This window comes from Tachypleus tridentatus, chromosome 13, assembly GCF_004210375.1.
Source record: "Tachypleus tridentatus isolate NWPU-2018 chromosome 13, ASM421037v1, whole genome shotgun sequence".
Lineage (NCBI taxonomy): Eukaryota > Metazoa > Arthropoda > Merostomata > Xiphosura > Limulidae > Tachypleus > Tachypleus tridentatus.
In genome coordinates this window covers 63,895,806-63,918,849 of record NC_134837.1, presented here as the reverse complement: position 1 = coordinate 63,918,849, position 23,044 = coordinate 63,895,806, and the positions used below count along the sequence as shown (strand labels likewise).

The window sequence follows — 23,044 nt, the reverse complement described above, 5'->3', positions numbered from 1 at the left end:
CGTAGGACCCAGAGGGAACCCATAGCAGCGCCATCTATTTGCTCATAAAGGGTATTGTTAAAGAGGAGAAGAGAATCTTTAGTTAAGAGTTCAAGCATAAATATGAAATTAAGTTTAGAAAGTCCACTAGCAAGAATGTTTTTAGCGAAAAGATTATACAGTTCAATATTAATGTCAATATTAGTAAAAAGAGAAACAATATCAAAACTAGAGCAAACTTTGAAATTCTCTTAACACGAGACTGAACTTCTTACAAAAATTACATAATAATTCTCCTTCTGTTTTTAAATAATACATGACCTTATTTTAATTCAATTGTTTAAATTATGCCTCATTTTCGTTTTCTCCACTTATATTTCTACATTCAAATTATTTACTCTTATGTTTTATTCTTGTTGTAATTACAAATATCGCTTGTTTTGTGCTTATAGATTACTGGTAATGGAAATGTGCGAAACGTTTAATAAATGTTTTATGTTATCGCGTTCGTGTTTTGCTTTACATTAAGTTACGTTTTCTGTCGATAAATTATTTGTACTAAAGAACAGTGTGATGAATCCTTGGCTAATAACGTAAGCGTCTGTTAAACCTGTTGCTGTGGCATCCTTCAAGTTCAAAAACGTCAAACGTTGGAACTCGGATGACATGGTTGTTTCTCCTGCGATTACGACAGTGAACGAACATGTAGATGAAAAACAAAATAAGCAAAAAGCAAGTGACGCCACTTCCTGCAGCAAAATATAACACCGGAAACTTTTTGCAATGTTCGGCTGACTCGTCATATCCTGATGGACAATGTGTTGTGCCATCACACCAAAGATCAGGACTAATGCACGCATTGATTTCTGGACACCTGACGAGGCAATTAATGTTCCTCAAGGACTGGCCAGACTGAATCTTTAAAGAGGGTCTGGTCAGCTCTAACCACTCTACGCGAATTGTTTGTGGAGAATTTATAAACGTTTCAATCGATATGTAATCTCTTCTGTGCCTGTTAAGTTTTGACAAAGGCATTTCGTCGTATACAGAATGCGTGCCAACAGTAAAAAGTTTGTCAGTTCCATTCATACACACTGTAGCAATTGGAACCTGGATGTCATTGAGATATATCAATAAAACGTTGCCATGGAAACATCCATACGAAGAGTTAAAACCTCGAAATGTCAAGTACAAACTTTTACCGTAAGAAGAAATAACTGACCATCTGCACCGGAATCCACCGGATAATAGTTTTGAAATGTTAAACACGAGTGCTCCTATAGAATCGTTTCTTTGAAAAGCAACAGCATTACAAATATTGGAATAAACGAAACGGTAAGATGCTTCAAAATAAAAATGAGTGAAGTCATGTGATACGTTCATGCCCACCACCGTAAACGTTAAAGTTAAGTTATTACTCGCTGACATTAGTTCGATTGGTTTACTCGAAGTCGTTGTCATATTGCAGAAGCAACCAATAGAAAAATCCATCCCGGACCAGTTTTCTCTAACTTCAAGAAGTGAATGTGGCTGAGAAGAAGCATCGAACTCCTTGCATGTTGTCCGTGAAGTTAATTTATCTTGAACCGTCCGACAAGTTGATGATGGAGTAAATAGCTTTGTTATGGTTATAATAACTCGAGAAAAGTTAGAGCCGACAAGGGTGTAAGAACACGTGATGTGTTTGCGACCTCCACGGCCAAAGTGAAATGTATTTCTAGAAGAAGAAAAAGAACCATATTTGAAAACGTGACCGTCAATAACACGATCACAAAGGGAAAATTTAACTGGATTTCCTGACTGATATGTATCTATAAACTCGTACTGAGCCTTTAAAAAAGGCTGTTTTATCGTTAATTCAGTCACTCTAGGATAGTGTAATCTCATAACCAGAACCGAACCTGACGATAAAATACTTTCATCCGGATAGCGACATGGACGGAGAGGAACTATACTGACCGTATCTGATGCATGGGGGCAGAGGGGCGGGAAGCTCTTTTCACAATAGGTCTTATTTGTTGTATTTAGTGATGACGCAGCTTGGGACACTCCAATCAGTTCTAATTTTCCAGTATCGCAAAACTCTGATCCCGTGGGCCAAGGATGTCTGTCTTCAATGAAATATGATACGAAATAAATCCATATACGATCGTACATCGACCTCCCACGTAATATGTACGTACATGTCGTGTTAGATGGTACAGTATGCTGAGGGCTTTCTAGCAGTCCTTGGCGTTTAGCAAGAATCGAACCATCGATAAAGAAAGTGCAGTCTTTGTTTGACATGCGCCAAAATGGCTTGGGAATAGTTTTACCCCAACTTCCAATTCCAACCGAGACTCGTGAAGCCGATGGTAATCTACACTGTATAAACACACAAGAAGATTTTCTCTGCTTGAAGTAATGGGTGCCAGTGGCCCAGAACCACAGAACTCTGCTATTATTGGAAAATGAGTCGTTGGACCATCGTAAACACGAACTACGTCATGATGACATTCTGATGTTAGGGCCCAATGAGAGATGGCCCCACTACTAGGAAGGTCGCTCGCTATTGAAATTTTGTATTCATTTTTTTGATAAAGAATTATCTGAGTTTGAAATCCTGGAACTGAATTCACTTCTTTTATTAGATACGTGCATGTAATGTTACGGAGATACGTTCCAGGAAAATTTGGAGAATGAATCAAGCATTTCTTTTTATCACAGTTTTTGTACTCCCAGCTGCAACTCGCGTTGGTTTCTTTTATTCCAAAAAACAAAGTGTCATTGTCGTCAACAGACTCTATTGTAGCGCGGGTAAGAAACCTATAGGTTAAGTACAAACTGAAAGACTGCGGGCGCCACGAGGTTCTGCTTGGTAGAAAAATAACTAAAGTAACATTGTTTCCATTAGAAATATAACTAACGCTTTGACCGATCATTTGTCCACAGAAATAGCCAAGTCCTGACCAGTTTTGTTTGATTGTGTTGAAAACAGAAAAATAACGTTTGTTGACTTGATTGAAGTTAGATATTGGTTTGGAAAATCTTTCTTTTGGAAATACGCGCACTTCACCACCCTGGCTTCTGCTGTCTAAGATTTGAAGATGACCACCATAACAAGTATCGCCGCTACTGAAACAATGAAAAAATAAACATTTGGTATGAACTTCATAATTATAAAAATACTAAATAATAATAAACATTATTTAATATAAATAATCATTACAAGATTAGCCTGATATAAAAAAAAACATCATAATTATAACTTCTCATTACAAGAGTCAGCCGAACAGAAAAAGACACCATGATTATAGCTTGACTCATTACACGAGAGAAGAGTAGTGGATTTATTGTAAATAAAAATGAAGATTAAATAATCCTTAATCCTAGATATGCTTTGTTTCCAAAATTATAAATAAAGAGCAAGTGAAATCAAAATTAGGAATAAGAATTATTTTATTTCTTGCTTTTGAAATTCATATGTCACGCTGTTACATCTTACAGAGTGCATAATTTTTCTCGTGTCTCGTGCTACACGCATATTTTACTGACATCACGACAGTACAAATCGCAACGTTAAGTGTTCTTTCGTGTCTAATGATTGATTGACAGACACATACTACCATAAACAGTGGTGCAAGTGGTTAAATTAAGTGACCCTTTCAAGTGGCCTTCGATCCCCTTTCAGGAAATTAATAACCTATCTTCATCTACTGGTAAATCCATGACCTAGCGTGTAAAAAAATGAAATTTGGTGTGAGGATAGCATAGCATTAGCCCATGATCCCATAAATGCAAATGTTTGAAGGTCATGACTTAACTTATGACATCATATTCGGAAAATACGCTTATTTCTGGAGGAGCTTTCCGAAACAAGATCTCCAATATGCGTTTAAAGTATTACATTGAAAAATAATATTCGAATTTAAAATGACTTGACGGCGTATGTTGTTTTTAAACTTAGAACTGGCAATTCCTCTTAAAGAACATTTGATTAAAAGTTGTAAAAACATACACACTTTACATTCAAAATATGTTCTGTTTGTTTATGTTTGGAATTTCGTGCAAAGCTACACGATGGTTATCCGCGCTGTTCGTACCTAATTTAGCCGTGTACTAAAGGAAAGAGAGCCAGTCATCGCCACCCACCGTCAACTCTTGGGCTACTCTTTTACCAACGAATAGTGGGATTGACTGTGACATTATAACGCCTCCACGGCTGCAAGAGCGAGTACGTTTGGTGTGATGGGGATTCAAATCCGCAACCTTCAAATTACGAATCCAGCACCTTAATCTCATGACCATACCAAGCCCTACACTCAAAGTAAAACAGACAATAAGTCAGACTCTAACGCCCCTGTAAAAGTGTTTATTTACCATGACTAACTGATATTGCTAAGAAAACAACATGGTGCGGCAGTTTCCTAATCTAAATTTAAGTATTCAGACTAACGCTCAAACCATTAAATGAGACTTTGAAATATTGTTCTAAACATTGTAAACTTGTACAGAAGGAAGTTAGTTGTAGCTTCTTTCCACGTAGATGTTTTTTCGTTGATTTAATGATCTAGTTTTATGTTCTGAAGTTTTACCAACAGCATTTTTAAAAAGATTTAAATCTTATTTCGAACCTTATTTTAATGATAAAACTTTACTTTTTATACTACATTTACTTTTCTCTAAACCTTTTTGAATTAAGAGCACAATTTTATAGCAGTAATATTTTATTTCTTCTATAGTAAGTTCTTCTAACCATTGCCGACAGTTATAAAAGAAATTAAATACACCAACCGTAAGTGAGATATCAGTTCAATTTCATAATATTTTTATTAGTTACAGGTAAACAAGAAAATATGTCCAGAAGCTCTTTTTAACATTTCGTTTCGTTAGGTTTACCTAGCATTATCACATGATGAAAACCCCTGAAAGAACCGTACAGAACTTCTAACACGTGTTACGACATCAGTAATGATATTACGTCATTAAACAATAATCTAATAGACACCAACAACAGATAAGTAAAGAAAATAAAAAGTAGAACAAATATAAGCGCACACCTGTACGTTTATTGTTATTAGGTTTTTGTGTTTGATAAGGGGAGTTTTTTCTTTATCAGTGATTTTACCATGTTCAAAAGCAAAGTACTGATTATGTTATAACACGTGAGGGAGAGCTTTCACATGTTCTATGAACGATATGAGATGTCACGATCTTTCCATTTAATCTGATAAACAAATATTGACTTGTCATTGTCAGCTTCATGAAAATTTGTATAGTATTTTCCCTGGTGGGTAAGGTAGTTTAACAAAAAATCAACACCGTGTTATTTAATCATTACTTAACACATTTTTCCTGATAACATTAAACATTAAGGACAACACAAATAACCAAGAGATTTCTAAATTCACAAAGCTTGTCTGTTCATTTTTTCATTTACTTTCTGATAAAGTTCTATTTAGCACTTTGGAAGAACACTAATTTTACGATATAAATTGAAATTTAAACACATTTCTAACTTAGAAAAAATAGTCTGGTACAGACAATACTTTTCATTCTCCAGTCTCTCACTTTTTTAAGTGACTAACATTTGTTTTAGATTTTAAAGACAACACATTCTCAGTTGTAAATAGAGCTTACATTTCTAAATATTTTAGGGGGGAAAAACGATGAATTTCACAGCTTACCTTTTTCGGTAGTAAGTATTTCACATTCAGGAGTTTATCATCATTAGAATTCCTTCCACGATATTAAAGAAAAAGTAGGGATCATAAAAAGTATTTGTTACACAACTAAGAATGTTTAACTTCTCAATAGGCTTTATTGACCGTGACACATCAGGATCGCTGTACCAAATTAAATATAAAGACTGTAGCATTTCTTACACTGCAGAAACTAACCAACAACCTTCAACAAGATCAAAAGAACATTTGAACACATGGTTAGAATTAGTTTTTCCTTTGATATTTCAAATGTTGGAATCATTGACATAAAAAGTAAACCGTGGAAAAATTAAAGAAGCCTATTAACTACTATTACAGTATTGTTTAGTGACATAACATATTTACTGAAAATGTAACAGGTAACAGTTTGAACCCTCCTTGAATTATATCAAAGCTTTCCGACTGATAATGATAGTAGGTAAACTTAACGAATCAGCTTTCCGACTGATAATGATAGTAGGTAAACTTAACGAATCACGGAGTTGTTAAACACGTTTTTCTCTCTCTCTACTCGTAAGTAAACAGAAAATGTTATTTAGTTCGTCGATTTCTTTCTTAAATTTTTTAATTCTTTTTTAATAGGCATGATGTATTTCGTGTATAGAGATTTTCCTTGTTGAACGAACTACTGATTTCTTTGTGACATCCAAGTTACTAAACCAGAAATTACTAAAATATTAGTTTATATATGTAAAACATGGCTGGTGTGGGTAGAGAAAGCACTATGTTTCGAGTTTCTACCTCCTTCGGTTTGTTTTTCTTTATTTATTTATTGTTAAGCACCAAGCTACACAATGTTAGATGTGCTGTACCCACCATGAGTATCGAAACCCAGTTGAGCTATTGTACCGCGGTTCGCGTTCCATTATCCACTGTCAGTGTGCAGTGTTGACTACTCTGTTTATTGAAAATTAGAAATGGTTAGCGCAGATAACACTGGTGTAGTTTCGCATGAGCTCTGCTAAACAAAGAAACAATGCTTTGTGACCGACATCGTTGTGATGCTTGTGGGGTAATATTCAGATCTACAAATTGAAATTGTTCCCTACACTCCACACTTTCACCCCAAATATTAAAAACTTCGTCATTTATCCTTTCCGATTGTTGTGGCTTGACGTTGCTGAAATGAGATGAATTTGAATTAAATATTGTAACCCTAATTGATTTCTAGCCATTTTAAGCCACCGAATATTCTTTACTAAATTATAGCATAATTATCAAGCTGTAATATGTTTTGTTCGATCATTAAAAAAAAATGAAAAAAATTATTCCTGTTAGTAACACGTGACTACTCAATATTAACTATTCAACATCAAATATGGATTCTTAATATCTTGCAAATTTAAATTTCTTTGGTTAAATGCTTGTCCTAAAAATGATTTTTTTAACTATTTAGTTTTGCATTCCTATTTACCTAATTGGGTTGTTTATTTTTCTTTTATGCAATCACTGTATAGTGTATATTCAGACCATATTTACATACGTTTCACAGAAAAGAAAAACTATTACGTATATAGAAGAGTTTTCTTATGATGAGATATGTTCTAATTTTCAATATATTGACAGGCCTATATTTGTATTCTTACAATGAGCATAACCTCACCTAGTTTCCTGTAACTTCCCAATGCTGAATGAAAGAAACCTGATTTGTACGATGTTATCCAGTTGCCCACCATTAGCCATAAACGTTATTGTGCAAAGAAACGGCAGGTGGCGCTGTGGTGGCTCAATGATCCGAAGGGGATACTTGACGTTGACGTCACCAAGAAACGTATTGTTGCAAACTAACAAAATGCCGAAAATAATTTTACATATATTAGTAACTTGTATACTGTAGATATTTCACAAATTCCAAAATCGCGGTAAAAATTAGATAGCCTTGTCTCAATAGAGGCCTTCTTTTAGGACACACGCGATCTCTTTAAGAGCAAAACTTAACGTAAGATAATTTAAAGTAGAGTACTTCTGATTTAAATTATATTAATATTTCCTCCATAGTATCGGGTCATCGTTAGGTAACAATTACATACAATGGGTCGAATGTTTGTAATAATAAAATCAATATTTTCCTACTGTAAGCTTTGCTGGAGTTTCATTTTTGAAGTAACGTAAAAGGTTTTGTTTTAGGAAGAAAGAATCGTGTTTTATGCTTCTATAAATGTGGCTAATGCTTTACAAACATTTAAAACACATTAGCTATATACTACTAAAACTATCCCCACTAATTCGAAAATAAATAAATAAATAATTACGTTTGACATCTTTAAGTTTTAAGAACATGACAAGCTTAGTGGTTTGTATGCTTTTAAATTTGATAAAAATTATGTGAATCAAAGAAATGGCTTTAAGTTTGAAGCTAGCAAGTATGGCTATTAATAAAATGAAACTCATGATTCTTGTATTTCGTTGTTGTTGTTAATGTTTTATTTATTTAATAACAATTTAATTCAAGATTGTTTGCAGGTTACATATTCTCACTCATTCATAATGTCTTTTTAAAGAAAAGATTGCTTTAAAAATGTGCTTTATCTATAGAAATGCCGATAAATGTATTTGAAGGATTCATTCATAAGATAATTTTAAGAGTTACACTTTACCTATAGAATAGCTAGTAAATGCACATGAAAGTTTGCAGTAAAATACATATAAATAGATTTAACTTGGAAGTAAATTTTAACGTTGTCGTTTTATTCTTTGTAAGTAGTGTCTAATGTAATCTCATGAGATGTAACTTTTTCTTTTACATTAGGTAAGCTGTAATTGAAATTTTACTTGAAAAACAATATCATATCTTTAGACTCGTTATGATGTACAAATATATTCATCCGTCTTTCAACTTAGGAGTTTAGGTAAGACAAATCGGTATGTCATATATTTTTGGTTAAATCCAAAGGTAAGACAAATTGGTATGTTATGATTGTGGCTCGATCCAAAGGTAAGATAAATCAATATGTCATCATTGTGGCTTTATCCAAAGGTAAGACAAATCGTACATCATCACTGTGGCTCAATCCAAAGGTAAGAAGCTTAAGGTCTCTCGCACGATTGTATTTCGGTAAGATCTGATGAATAAAAACGAAGTACTAACAAACATCATAATTACTACATCTGAGAACCGTGTTTGACAAAAAAAAATAAAATAAATACGTGTAATTACAATATAGCGCCTTAAAAGATCTTATTACACACCGTCTGGATTAAAATTCTCAGTAATATCTTACGACTTTCTTTTCAGTAATAATTAAAAGTGCGCTGACCCTAAGGGCAGAAAACATTAAAATCATCGGTTTGATTCCTTACAATATAAACTGTATTGATAATCCAAAATAAAAGTTACAATAAGTCTCAGTGTTTGTTTATCTAATATTTACAATACGTTTCTATAGTCATTTTTATGTTTAGTTACATTAAGTCTGAGTATTTATTCTTCTAATATATTTAGTTACAATACATCCTGGTATTTGTTTTTGATATATAATTGGTGACAATAAGTCTAAAAAATTATTTTTCTGTTATAGTTAGTAATATTTCAGACTCCTCTGAGTTCAAAAACTTCCTGCTGTTTTTGTTTTTTAGTAATAACTCAACGTTTTTGGTACTTAATGTCCTCGGTGGGACAATAATAAGCTTATGAACACTAAAACTCGCAGCTAGATTTGCTCTGGTGCACATAGCAGATAGCAAAAGTGTGGAATTTCTCTTAAACAAACAATATAATGGATACATTCTCTCAGTGTTTTCGTTATTTCCTCAGAACATTCTCATTTATTTCTCAATAACATTTCAGAGCATAAATCCTGATACCTGTTAAGACTGTTATTTCGACAGATCATTCACACGAAATATTGATTCTGTTACATTTATAGTTAACACTTAACAATTTAATTATTAGTAAGGAATGAAACTAACTATACAACTTAATTACATTGTCCAAGAAATATTCATGTGTATTTATTGGAAATATATAATCGTTTGTATTTTACCTAATTTATTCATATTCTATTATTATTTTCGATTAGATGTTACAACATACTTAGGTAAATAAACAACTGCTTAAACTGCTAAGACTAAAACTAACAATGTTAACAGTGATTAGTCGTTTTTATAACTTAACTATTAACTACTTTGGATATTTGAATTTTTATTTTATTTCCGAGCTGTAAGAACCAGATCAGAAAATTACCAGATCACAAACTCACCGGTACAATCAAATGGTTCATCATTTCTGTTTCCACAGTCGTCTCTTCCGTCACAAAATTTGTTTAAACTTATGCAGTGTCCGTTGGAGCAGGAAAACTCCGAAAGGCGGCAACCAGTGCTCGAAAGTGGCGCCCCCACACCTACAGTATTGTAAATCGCCACCACTGCAACAATTAGTATATCCAGACACAGCATTCTGTAAATCATCCTAATCCTCGATTACAGGAAGTGTCACGTAATGGCATGGTCAACAGATGTGTCCTAAAACTATTAAAATAAAATTACGTCATATGCTGGCATGGTCAATACACGTGTCTCTAAAACTATTGAAATAAAATTACTCCATGTATTGGCATGATGAGTAGATGTGTCCTAAAACTATTAAAAGAAACTTAAGTTATGTGCACACGATAAACGGAAGCGCCGTAATACGTTTAAAATAAGTAAAAGGTGATTGACTGTTTTGTAGATTTCAGAGTTCTTATTTTAAGTTATAACGTTTCGCGCTATTAATCTAACTAGAATGTTAACTGTAGATCCTAAGTGCTATATAAACAGATTTTCTTGAATGATTTTAAACGTCATATTTCTTTCATATCGTTATATACTTTAGATGTATTTGTAAATAAAAAAGAATTTTGGCGAATTATAACTTTCATGCTGATAAATCTGAATCCGAAAAAGAAGTGATGAAGAGATTAGGACAAGTTGATGAAGACAAATGAAACGAAGAGAAGCCGACTGCTGATCATTTTACGAGGAACGTTGCTCCAGATACTGAAAAGCTCAGTTGTAATTGACAAAGATGAATGGAAACTGAAACCCAATGACTGCGTTTTACTTCACGAACCATATAAGCGAGGAGCGTTATTGCAGTGTCGCGAGGGATCCAGGTGAAAATCGTTGATAACGTGTTTTATACGAAGCATTACCTGAAGATAACCCCCAACCCACCCACTAACCCAAGAAACTCCTTTTTCTAATCTTGGATTTTATCTCGATTCAACAGACAGTGGCCACGTCAGAGAACCTAATAGATTAGGTATATTCATATTTATTTTTGAACTGCTAATGGAAAGACGTCAGTTGATTACCAGTATTTCAACAACTGAAATAATAACAAAGAAACATCAGTAATTAAAACCAGATTCGTCAAACTGATCCAGAAAATTATATTTAAGCATTAAGCCACTCTAAAAGTAAGTGAATTCGATAAAATTTTTGATTGTCTGTATGAATTTCACGCAAAGCTATACTAGTGCTATATGAGCTAGTCGTCCTTAATTTATTAGTGTAAGACCAGAGAAAAGGTAGCTAGTAATCATCGCCCACCGCTAACTCTTAGGCTACACTTTTACCAACGAATAGTGGGATTGGCCGTATAATTATAATGCCCCAACTGCTGAAAGGGTGAGCGCGTTTGGTGTGACGAGGACTCGAACTCGTGACCTAAAGAATACGAGTCGAGTGTCCTAACCACCTGGTCAATTCGGGATATCTAATACACAAACAAATAATTCACAATCATTAGACTGAGTATTTGATGTGATATTGGTACACCATTTCTTTATTTCCATTTCAAAAGACGATTTATTAACTTAAAGGTACAGACATGTACAATATACAAAAGTACTAAAAAGGCTGAGCACTGGATTGCAAGACGCATAGTGGTAGAGCGTTTGCTTCAGGTATTCGTGTAAAAACTACGAAATGTTTGTTTATTTGTTTTGAATTTCGCACAAAGCTACTCAAGGGCTATCTGCGCTAGCCGTCTCTAATTTAGCAGTGTAAGACTAGAGGGAAGGCAGCTAGTCATCATATCCCACAGCTACGTCTTGGGCTGCTCTTTTACAAATAGTGGGATTGATCATCAGATTATAACGCCTCCACAGCTGAAAGGGCGAGCATTTTTGGTGCGACCGGGATTCGAACCCGCTACCCTCGGATTACGAGTCGAACGCCTTAACACACTAGGTCATGCCGGGCCTTACTACGAAAGAACTCTCTCTACTAGCCTTTCCTAACAGGAAATTATTTAGTCAAAACAACCCAGCAACAACTCGAGGACTGCTATAACTGAACACTAGGATTCGACAGCCACCTTTATAACGCACCCATGGCCTCAAAGAGTCGAGCGTGATTTTGCGACAACGAGACTGCAACCCTGGACCCTCGTATTTACAGTTTGGTCTAATAATCACTGGATCACGAGCAATTCATAACTAAACTAAACTAAACTAACGTGGCAGGGTTTAGTTTAGAGAGAGAAAACGATAATCCTTTCTTTTGGGTGGATATTTCCGTGTATAGGGAGAACCTTTCTATGTAAACATAGAACCAGTTTTCACTTTTAAACAAATCATTTATTTGGTGACATTTTAAGAATCTTTTTACAAAGGTTCCCGACAATTATTTTTAAAGAGACCTGAAAAAGGATTACAGATTTAAGACGTATTTGTTTCTTGAATATATTTCAATATGATATTATCTTGTCACGATTCGAACTTGAAACTACTACCAGGGTTCACGCCTTCAGATATTCAGAATATCAATGTTTCCAAATTTTGTACATAGAATTATCCACAGATGGAAATGGAAAAGTTCGTGTATACTCCTACAATTTATTTACCTACACTATGAGTCATAAACAACAGTCTCAAAATTCTCTTCATTCTTTTGAAATAAACGTTCTTTATTCACATCTAAGTTACTAATATGGGACGTGAAAAGTAGAAACATTGCAATAAACACACAACACAAAGATATTTAAAACATGAAAGAAACGTTTTCGAAAAACAAAGAAACAGCCAGATTTTAAATAAAGGAACATTCGTGTTTATTTTTAAGCATATTTCAAATGAAAATAAATATCAAAAAACTAGGTTCAAATCAATACTCCCGTATAAAATTACATTGTTTTTAACCACAAATCTTCAAATGTTTTCACTTTAGTATTTATCTGTTCGTTGTGAACACAAAGCTCCAGAACGAGCTATTTTTAAGCCTAAATCCCAAATCTTTATGTTCCTTGACTTACCAGTGAGCCACAGGGAGACTTTTTTTAAAGCTCGTAAACAGAATTTTCAAAATTAAGGAAATAACTACAAATATTTTGCTGCTAATTTTGAAATTATTAGCCATTTATCTCATTAAAAAAAACCTTTAGAGGCAATTAAAATAGTTAAAAATAGCCATTGAAACTTTGTTGTGCCATAGATAAGCTCTTAATTTAAAATGCCTGTGAAAAGAAAAGAAAAATACCATGGTTTGTACAGGAACGTAAGATTACAGATAAATCTGTGAGTGTGTTGTTTCATGGCAGAGCCACGTCAGGCTATCTACTGAGTCCATCGAGGAGAATCGAAACCCTGATTTTAATGGTGTAAATCCGTTGACTAAGCGCTGAACTAGCGGGGTAGAGAGATGAATCTATTGACTCTAAATAGGTCCGCTTCTGTACAGATTTATTTTTATGGCAAATGTACACTAAAATATTTTATCTAAAGAGCTACGTGTGGACCAATGTTTCAGTTTCAACGACAGTAATTGCAGGATATGTGAACCAATAATTCCTTTCAGTTTCTTTTGCATATGTTACCTTAATAAATTTCTCTCTGATTGCCAAATCTACTTATTGGCGAGCCCATATCATCTTAGAGGCTGAACACGTGAGTTACGTCTACGTTCGTTAGATGGCGACTTAAGTAATGAAACATTATGATACGCGACTGAAAATGCAACTAATATTTCAGACTTTTCCTTAGACAGAAATGTGCCTAATAACGTTGCCAAACACACTACCTTACAACGATTATGTCGTAAACTAACGTAACGATTTTTCTAAAATTACAGTTGTCTAATAATTGTAACTATTTCTCTTTTTTTCTAATTCCATAATTTCAGCTGTAGAAAAATCATACATTTGTAGAATCTAGTTTTTCCCACATGCTCTCCTTGGTGACTCGGCCGTAGCTCTTAGTGGCTTATAGCGCTAAAATCAGGTTTCGATAATTGTGGGTTCCATTCTTCCATCAAGTCAAACATGCTCGCTCCTTCAGCCGTGGGGGCGTTACAGTGGTTCAATCAATCCCACTATTCGTTGGTAAAAATAGTAGCCCAAGAGTTGGCGGTCGGTGATGATGACTAGCTGCCTTTCCTCTAGTCTTACAGTGCTAAATTAAGGATGGCTAGCGCAAATAGCTCTCATGTAACTTTGGGGGAAATTCAAAACAAACAAACAAACAAACATTCTGTACATGAAACGCATGTAACATCTTACAGAAGAACATTTTTCAATAATACAACATAAAACTCGAAATTGCTATTGACAATTAGCTTAAGTTTGTTTGTTTTTCAATATTTCTACTAAAGTCTTTAATTGTCATGAACTGGTATTTAGTAATTTCAAGAGATTTGGGTTATGATTTAAGTTTCGAACGTGGCAAAAACAAATAAACATTTAATAATGGAATTTTAGTAAGCAAATCAAAATACTGAAATATAGATTTCCGATATGTGAAACAAACATCTATATGCATTTCTGATGTAGAAAATGTTCTAAAACGGAGCTTTTCATTTTCGAGCTTCTGTTAAATCTCATTTATAGATTTTGGGATCTGGACGTGACCTGATGGTTAGCATTTTGTGTTGGTGATCGAATTGCCAACATTCAGTTATAGGTGTGTTATAAGAATGGTAGTCAATCACGTTATTCGGTTTAAACATGCAAACAAAAAAACCCTTGTGACAGAAGGTACTACTGGTTAGATATCTCCTCTTTAGTCAGCATACTCGTTACAATGAAAGTCTATACCTGAATCCTAGAGGTCGCGTCGCATATAATCCTGGTCAGTTAATAACACCAACACTCCAATTTAGCAACTTTCTTTGGAAACTGCTTTATATAAAACACGTCCTGCTTCTCATTACTAAAACAGAAACTAGAGACAGAACTGATTTTGTTATGTCAGAAACTATTTCATAAAGCTATGATTACCATGACTTTGCGGTTAGGGCATTCGACTTGTGGGTTTAAATTCGGTCACCGAACATGGTGTGGGGGTGTTATAATGTCACGCTGAATCACACTGTTGAGAGTAACTTAAGAATCAGCTGTGGAGAATGTTGACTAGTTGCTTTCCATTTAGTTTAACATTTTAAAACTAGAGACGATTAGTGAAAATAGCCCCCGAGTAGTTGCAAGCGCGGCCCGACATGACCAGATAGTTAAGGCACATCATACATGTTCAAACTTTTAGCCGTTGGAGCGTTATTATGTGACGGTCAATTCTACTATCCGTTGACAAAAGAGTAGCCCAAGAGATGACGATGGGTAGTGATGACTAGTTGCCTTCCCACTAGTCTAACTGCTAAACAACTGTCGGCTAGCGCAGATAGCCCTCGTGTAGATTTGCGTGAAAAAATCACAACTAAATCACTAAATCACAACATATTTTAGTGTTGTTGTCTTCTGCGGAAGAAACTACACAGTTCGAAGTTTAACTCTTTTCTAGTCTGTTTCTCTTTATGCGTTGGTTTCGCAGTATCAGTTCACCAACACTCTTGTCGGATCGAATGCAAGAATTTCACCGTTTCTCCTATAACGAAACGGTCAGAAAGTACGGAGCGTGTTTTTGCGTTTTTAGCTTCTATCGACAATTCTCAAAAATTGTCGTAGTACGAACACAGATATCAAATATTTGTTTCGTGATATTATCGCAAAAATAAAAGTAAGGAATCATTGTTTACGTTTACCCCTTTAATGCAGTTTTGTGGTTAGGTTTAGAAGGGTCACTCATAAGCTTACTGACTAACAAACTAAAATTCAGGGTTCGATTTTAGATAGTGAACAGAACGCAGACAACCTTTTGTGTAGCTTTTTACTAAAATAAAGAATATAAGAAAGGATTTTAAGTACTGTTGTAGGCCTGTGGTTGCTTTAGCTATTCATGTAACAGTAAATGGAAAACAGAATTAGGTAAGTAAAACAAACGTAGTTGGATATTAACGAACAAATCGGATATTTTAAAGAATAACGATTGGAAAATAATTCAGATACAAACATAATAAGATATCCTCCCATTCTTGTTCTGTGCTCAAATATTAAATAAGCTTATCTTTGATCAATTTTCTCTCGATGTTGATCAGATCTGTGGGCGTGTCATGTTCATTGAGTTCAAAATAATTTGATATTACAACACGTTTGTTCAACTCGAGCTCTTAATTATCTTCCATACATAATATTACCAGCAGAACGAACTTCATTTAGTTCTTTTCAAGAAATGTTAATCACTGAAAAAAATAAAAGTTCATTTCTTACTGAAGACAATTTGTTTACTTCTCCCGATCCCCCCCGTGGGTCAGCGTCAAGTTGAGCGACGTAAAACACAAAAACCCAGGGTTCGAGATACCGCTTCCTTGTTTGTAATTAAACACAACGCTACACAATGGGCTGTCTGTATTCCGCCAACTACAGGTGTCGAAACCCGGTTTCTAGTTATGTAAGTCTGCTGTGCCACTGTGGTGTTCGTTTTCTCCCTGCGAACAGAGTTCTGATAGTTCAATGTATGACTGTGTTCTAAAATAAACTAATAAATCTTCACGACAGAGCTCTGATAGTTCAATGTATGACTGTGTTCTAAAATAAACTAATAAATCTTCACGACATAGCTCTGGTAGATCAATGTTTGACTGTGTTCTAAAATAAACTAATAAATCTTCTCGACATAGCTCTGGTAGATCAATGTTTGACTGCGTTCTAAAATAAACTAATAAATCTTCACGACAGAGCTCTGATAGTTCAATGTATGACTGTGTTCTAAAATAAACTAATAAATCTTCGCGATAGAGCTCTGATAGTTCAATGTATGACTGTGTTCTAAAATAAACTAATAAATCTTCTCGACATAGCTCTGGTAGTTCAATGTATGACTGTGTTCTAAAATAAACTAATAAATCTTCACGACATAGCTCTGATAGTTCAATGTATGACTGTGTTCTAAAATAAACTAATAAACATTCGCGATAGAGCTCTGATAGTTCAATGTATGACTGTGTTCTAAAATAAACTAATAAATCTTCACGACATAGCTCTGATAGATCAATGTTTGACTGTGTTCTAAAATAAACTAATAAATCTTCTCGACATAGCTCTGGTAGATCAATGTTTGACTGTGTTCTAAAATAAACTAATAAATCTTCACGACATAGCTCTGATAGTTCAATGTATGACTGTGTTTTAAAATAAACTAATAAATCTTCTCGACATAGCTCTGATAGTTCAATGTATGACTGTGTTCTAAAATAAACTAATAAATCTTCACGATATAGTTCAATGTTTGACTGTGTTCTAAAATAAACTAATAAACATTCGCGATAGAGCTCTGATAGTTCAATGTATGACTGTGTTTTAAAATAAACTAATAAATCTTCTCGACATAGCTCTGATAGTTCAATGTATGACTGTGTTCTAAAATAAACTAATAAATCTTCACGACAGAGCTCTGATAGATCAATGTTTGACTGTGTTCTAAAATAAACTAATAAATCTTCTCGACATAGCTCTGGTAGATCAATGTTTGACTGTGTTCTAAAATAAACTAATAAATCTTCACGACATAGCTCTGATAGTTCAATGTATGACTGTGTGTAGTTCAATGTTTGACTCTAAAATAAACTAATAAACATTCGCGATAGAGCTCTGATAGTTCAATGTATGACTGTGTTTTAAAATAAACTAATAAATCTTCTCGACATAGCTCTGATAGTTCAATGTATGACTGTGTTCTAAAATAAACTAATAAATCTTCCCGACACAGCTATGATAGTTCAATGTATGACTGTGTTCTAAAATAAACTAATAAATCTTCTCGACATAGCTCTGATAGATCAATGTTTGACTGTGTTCTAAAATAAACTAATAAATCTTCACGACATAGCTCTGATAGATCAATGTTTGACTGTGTTCTAAAATAAACTAATAAATCTTCTCGACATAGCTCTGATAGATCAATGTTTGACTGTGTTCTAAAATAAACTAATAAATCTTCACGACATAGCTCTGATAGTTCAATGTATGACTGTGTTTTAAAATAAACTAATAAATCTTCTCGACATAGCTCTGATAGTTCAATGTATGACTGTGTTCTAAAATAAACTAATAAACATTCGCGACATAGCTCTGATAGATCAATGTTTGACTGTGTTCTAAAATAAACTAATAACTCTTCCCGACATAGCTCTGATAGTTCAATGTATGACTGTGTTCTAAAATAAACTAATAACTCTTCCCGACATAGCTCTGATAGTTCAATGTATGACTGCGTTCTGAAACAAACGAACCTTCAGGACAGTGATATGTGTGACTACGTTCTAAACAGGTCTTCAGAACGTAACACTAGATAGCGTATAGCTCTTTACAATAACTCGTTCTGATACTGAGATTATATATATACATATAGAATTTAACTTTCTTACCTTAGTTGAATTTTTCCAGTGTTTGTTGGACGTTTCACATCGTGTCTGTTTCAGTCAGTAGCACAATAAAGTTTAAAGTTGTTATAACGTCCGAGTAGCTTCGAACTTAATAATGTATACTTTCCAATCACAAATAGTGACAACACATCACACCAGCTCCGAAACAAGTGGAGACGACTATGTGAACCCCAGCTTAAAATATCAAACCTAACTTTATTAAATAGAAGCGTACCGCCATCTCTTATCTTCTATCAGAACTAAATTAGCAGTCTCTTTCTCGTTTTTCCTGCTTCCGTTATATTTTCGTAATAAATACTCTCAGAGCTTAAAGAAGTAATTCTTTTATCGTTTATTTTCTCGGTGCGAGAAAAGATTGTAACATACCGTTGAAGGCGCAGAAGTTGTAAGATATTGTTAGGAAGTTGTATCTCACAACATCTTTGTTAACCTGGAAATGACCTAGGAAGGTCGAAACATTGTTCTCTGTTTTATTAGTAAAAGTATTAATATCCATACCAGCCGATCTGAGATACATTTTTACTTCAAGTGGGTTTCTCGTCATCAAGAATTGTTAGGAAGTTACTCTACCATTAACGAACAAAAAAACTGAAGTAACGTACATATTTGACTTAATTAAATGTTATTAGTAGAAACAGTAACATAAATACTAACGATAAGAATTTATAAAAACCGTGTATTTGTTACAGTACACCCTAAATAATTATTAAACTTTTGTCACACGTTGTATACGATATGAATGAATAAATGCTTTCAACATTATAGCTCTGTGGACGATATTAACTATATCAATATCAGAGCGTGAAGTTTATATTTTAAATGTGACGTCACTATATATTAAGATAGCAAAAAGTTCAGACTGATCTTAGAAGTCTCTGACAAATTAGTTCACAGGTCAAATCTTATATATTAATTAATATACTAAAAACTAAGAGCACTATATCAAAATACGTTATAAGACAATTTCTATAGGTATGACGTCACTTCTGATGAGAATAACAAAATTTCAGGTTATTTATAGATGTATTTATAATTAGAATAATGTAACTCAATATTTTACCCTTCTTTTCATTTGTTGCAACACTTAAACAATAATAATATTTCACGCATTATTTAACATTGTGTAATCAGAAACCTAACTACCTACTATGGTTATGCAGGTATCGTTCCACCGTTTTATTTGTCCAGCTGCACGCGTTTGTTTGAGAAGGCAGAAACTGATACAGAAACAGCACATGTTGTTTTTTAAACAACGTTTATCCAGCAGTTTTTCAATATTTTTAGTGTTTCTTCCAATTACACAAGTTTTTATGTGCTAACTCTTGAGAAGTAAATATGGGTGATGACTACACCAATAGCCATCCGTTTCTGAAAGAACATAAAAACGCCGCAAAGTTATATCGGACTTCGAAACAGAGCGTGAGAAACGGAATTGCAGGCAGCATTTACTAGATGATCGAAGAGTAGAATGTTAGGCGTACAACAACTGGAAAACAAATCAAAGTATAAAAAGAAAATAGATCGAAACTGGAATAGACGAATAAAATCGATAACAAAACAAAATAAATGGTACGATGTGGCACAGGAAAAAAGTACATTTAAACAGTAAGGGAAGGTTCAAGAAGTTAGAAAGTTAAGGAGACAGAAATGTGTTGTTTATTAAAATGTTTTAAATAACTGGACATAATCTGAAACGCATAATGAAGTAACGTTGCTTACTGGTACCAAAATTTCACTAGCGGAGATGATCCAAATATAAAGACCCATATTTTTAGTTACAATTGGAGTCTGTTTTAAATGGCACAACTTAATGTTACTTTCTTTAACAGCTACCAAAATTTTTTCATTCGTCCATAAATTTAATTATAACTAGAGCACACGTTACTTACTTTAACTACAATCAAAGTCTCACTAGAGTAAAAGAATAAACCAAGAATTAGTGGTTGTGACTAGATGCATTCTCCCTGCTAAAGTATGGACGGCTAGCGCAGATTGCCCTCGTGTAGTTTTGTGTGAAATTTAAAACCAAACAAACTTTTTGTAAATATTGAGTAAACACCAAAGTAGTATTGGAGCTAACTTACAGGAAGTTTTAGCTTCGATAAATTAAAACCTCTGTTATGATGTAACTGAAGCTTATTTACTTTGATGTCTTAAGTTAGAACTGTGTTCATAATATATTGTATTTATTAGCAGGATACGTTGTGACTCTAATTATGTGTTCATAATATATTGTATTTATTAGCAGGATACGTTGTGACTCTAATTATGTGTTCATAATATATTGTATTTATTAGCAGGATAAGTTGTGACTCTAATTATATGTTCATAATATATTGTATTTATTAGCAGGATACGTTGTGACTCTAATTATGTGTTCATAATATATTGTATTTATTAGCAGGATACGTTGTGACTCTAATTATGTGTTCATAATATATTGTATTTATTAGCAGGATACGTTGTGACTCTAATTATGTGTTCATAATATATTGTATTTATTAGCAGGATACGTTGTGACTCTAATTATGTGTTCATAATATATTGTATTTATTAGCACGATACGTTGTGACTCTAATTATGTGTTCATAATATATTGTATTTATTAGCACGATACGTTGTGACTCTAATTATGTGTTCATAATATATTGTATTTATTAGCAGGATACGTTGTGACTCTAATTATGTGTTCATAATATATTGTATTTATTAGCACGATACGTTGTGACTCTAATTATGCAAAATATATGACTAAATTTCAACTTTCATTCCTTCAATTCATCGTAGAGGGTCCTCACTCAGCGGGGAAAGCTATTAAAATGAAATTTTCTTTCTCTCCTGTTGGGAAACACCTTAAACAAATGAAAATCGTTCTGAAACTAGCATTAAAATATTTTGAAAGTTCAATCAATCATTACAAGTAATACATTCACCAAAATACTGAGTTAGTGTTTTTTAACACCTCGTTCACTAGTTTCCTTTTTTTTTTTTTTTCAGTCCTCGTTAATACGGTTCTAATGGGTGGATGTTAAACCAAATTTGTTAAGAGCTGCTGGGTCACAACTTAATGTATAGTTTACATGTCAGAATATATAACTAAAGTAACGACTTCATGAAAGACCATTGATTTGGGAATTGGAATTATCAGACTGAAACACGTTTTGAAACGATCAGGTCAAATACACCTTGGACGAAAGTGTAGCCGTCCCTTAATTTGTATTACTGACAAAAGGAAAGCCAGACAACTTATACAAGATCTTTGTTCAGCACAACATAATAATAGGAATGATTTTCAATTATTATATCACGCTCAAACATAAAGGTACGGAGGGTGTGACGTCTCGAACCTGAGACCTGTGTGATCCACAGCCATATACCTACCTACGAATCTCAAATAAGCGTGTGTGTTACGAATAACTCTAAAATGGGGATATATTAAATGTCTTTCTTGGATTATTCCATGTAGATCAGTTGATAGTTTTAAAACCATATCTGTGTGTAAAATACTGTTATCGGAAAAAAAACAATTTGTTTTAAAATAAAACTATTGGGCTTAGAATGTCCTCTAGCTAGCTGCATTTCCTCTAATTTATCAATCGTAGTCTGCGGATCGCGAGTTCAAATCTCTGTTTCAGAATGCGTTCGGTCGGTTCGCCCTATCAGTTGTGTGGGCGTTATAATATAACAATCAATCCCACTATTCATTGGTTCAAAAGTAGCTCAAAAGGTGGTGGTGGGTGTTGTTGACTAGCTGCCTTCCATCTCAATTAAGGATGGCTAGGTCAAAGAACCCTCGAATAATTTTGCGCAAAATTCAAAAGAAGTAAACAAATACTCTGTCATTTCAAGATTGGATGGCTAAGCTTACGTAGCTTCTAAAAAAATCCCGATATGTCTGTTTCTTGTCAAGAAAAATAAAAAATAGTTACCGACTTCCTTAACTTTATTTCATTTTGGGAAAATTTTAAATGAAAAGAAGAACTGATACAAAAAATGGAAAGAGTTTCACACAGACTGCTATAAAATAAGATACTTCCTCACAGACTTTTTTATCACAAACATCTAGATTCAATTAAGTATTCTTCAAAGTAATTTCTACTTGATAAAGTTCAATACACATGTAGGGCTACTTTGTTTTGTTGCTACTCTAACTTAAGGTAAAAATCATTTCCAACAAAGTAAATTACAATAGCCTAATGTAGCTAACTTCTAAAACATAGATATACTTGAGTATAAGCTTATGGAACCATCGAGTAACTGATAGTTTGGAAGTCTTTGTTTCTTGTAGATGGCGCTCATGAATTATTTTTGATAAGACAGGATTATTGAAACCTTAAACCGAGGGCTGAGGAAACTAAATAAACTCTAACTGACTGACTGATCCATTGTGATACACGGACACTTACTAACTTCCCTTTAGACTGTCAATCTTACCATTTGAGAAGGCTTCCTGTTGCTTAATATTCCTTGTGACGCACATAAAAAGTCAAACAGTAGTATATAAACATGCAACTGGTTTTTTACTAGCCTTTAAAAGCAGCAAAAAGAAAATTTGGTTAAAGAAAAGCTCCGTTCTGGAGTGTCAAGGTTTGTTTTCTTTTTTCATATTTTGTACAAAATTTCTTATATCCAATACAAATTATATACATTAATTTTAGGCTTAAACTACA

General features: G+C 33.7%; 1 pseudogene across 1 annotated transcript; it reads right to left on the bottom strand.

Annotated features, from left to right (window-relative positions):
- Nucleotides 1-228: 228 nt before the first annotated feature.
- On the bottom strand, nucleotides 229-18,509 carry LOC143239295 (uncharacterized; annotated as a pseudogene). Its single transcript, XR_013021106.1, has 4 exons — nucleotides 18,357-18,509; nucleotides 9,881-10,148; nucleotides 7,285-7,465; nucleotides 229-3,093 (listed from the first exon to the last, which is right to left on the bottom strand). The product of XR_013021106.1 is annotated as an uncharacterized LOC143239295 (transcript).
- Nucleotides 18,510-23,044: the final 4,535 nt, after the last annotated feature.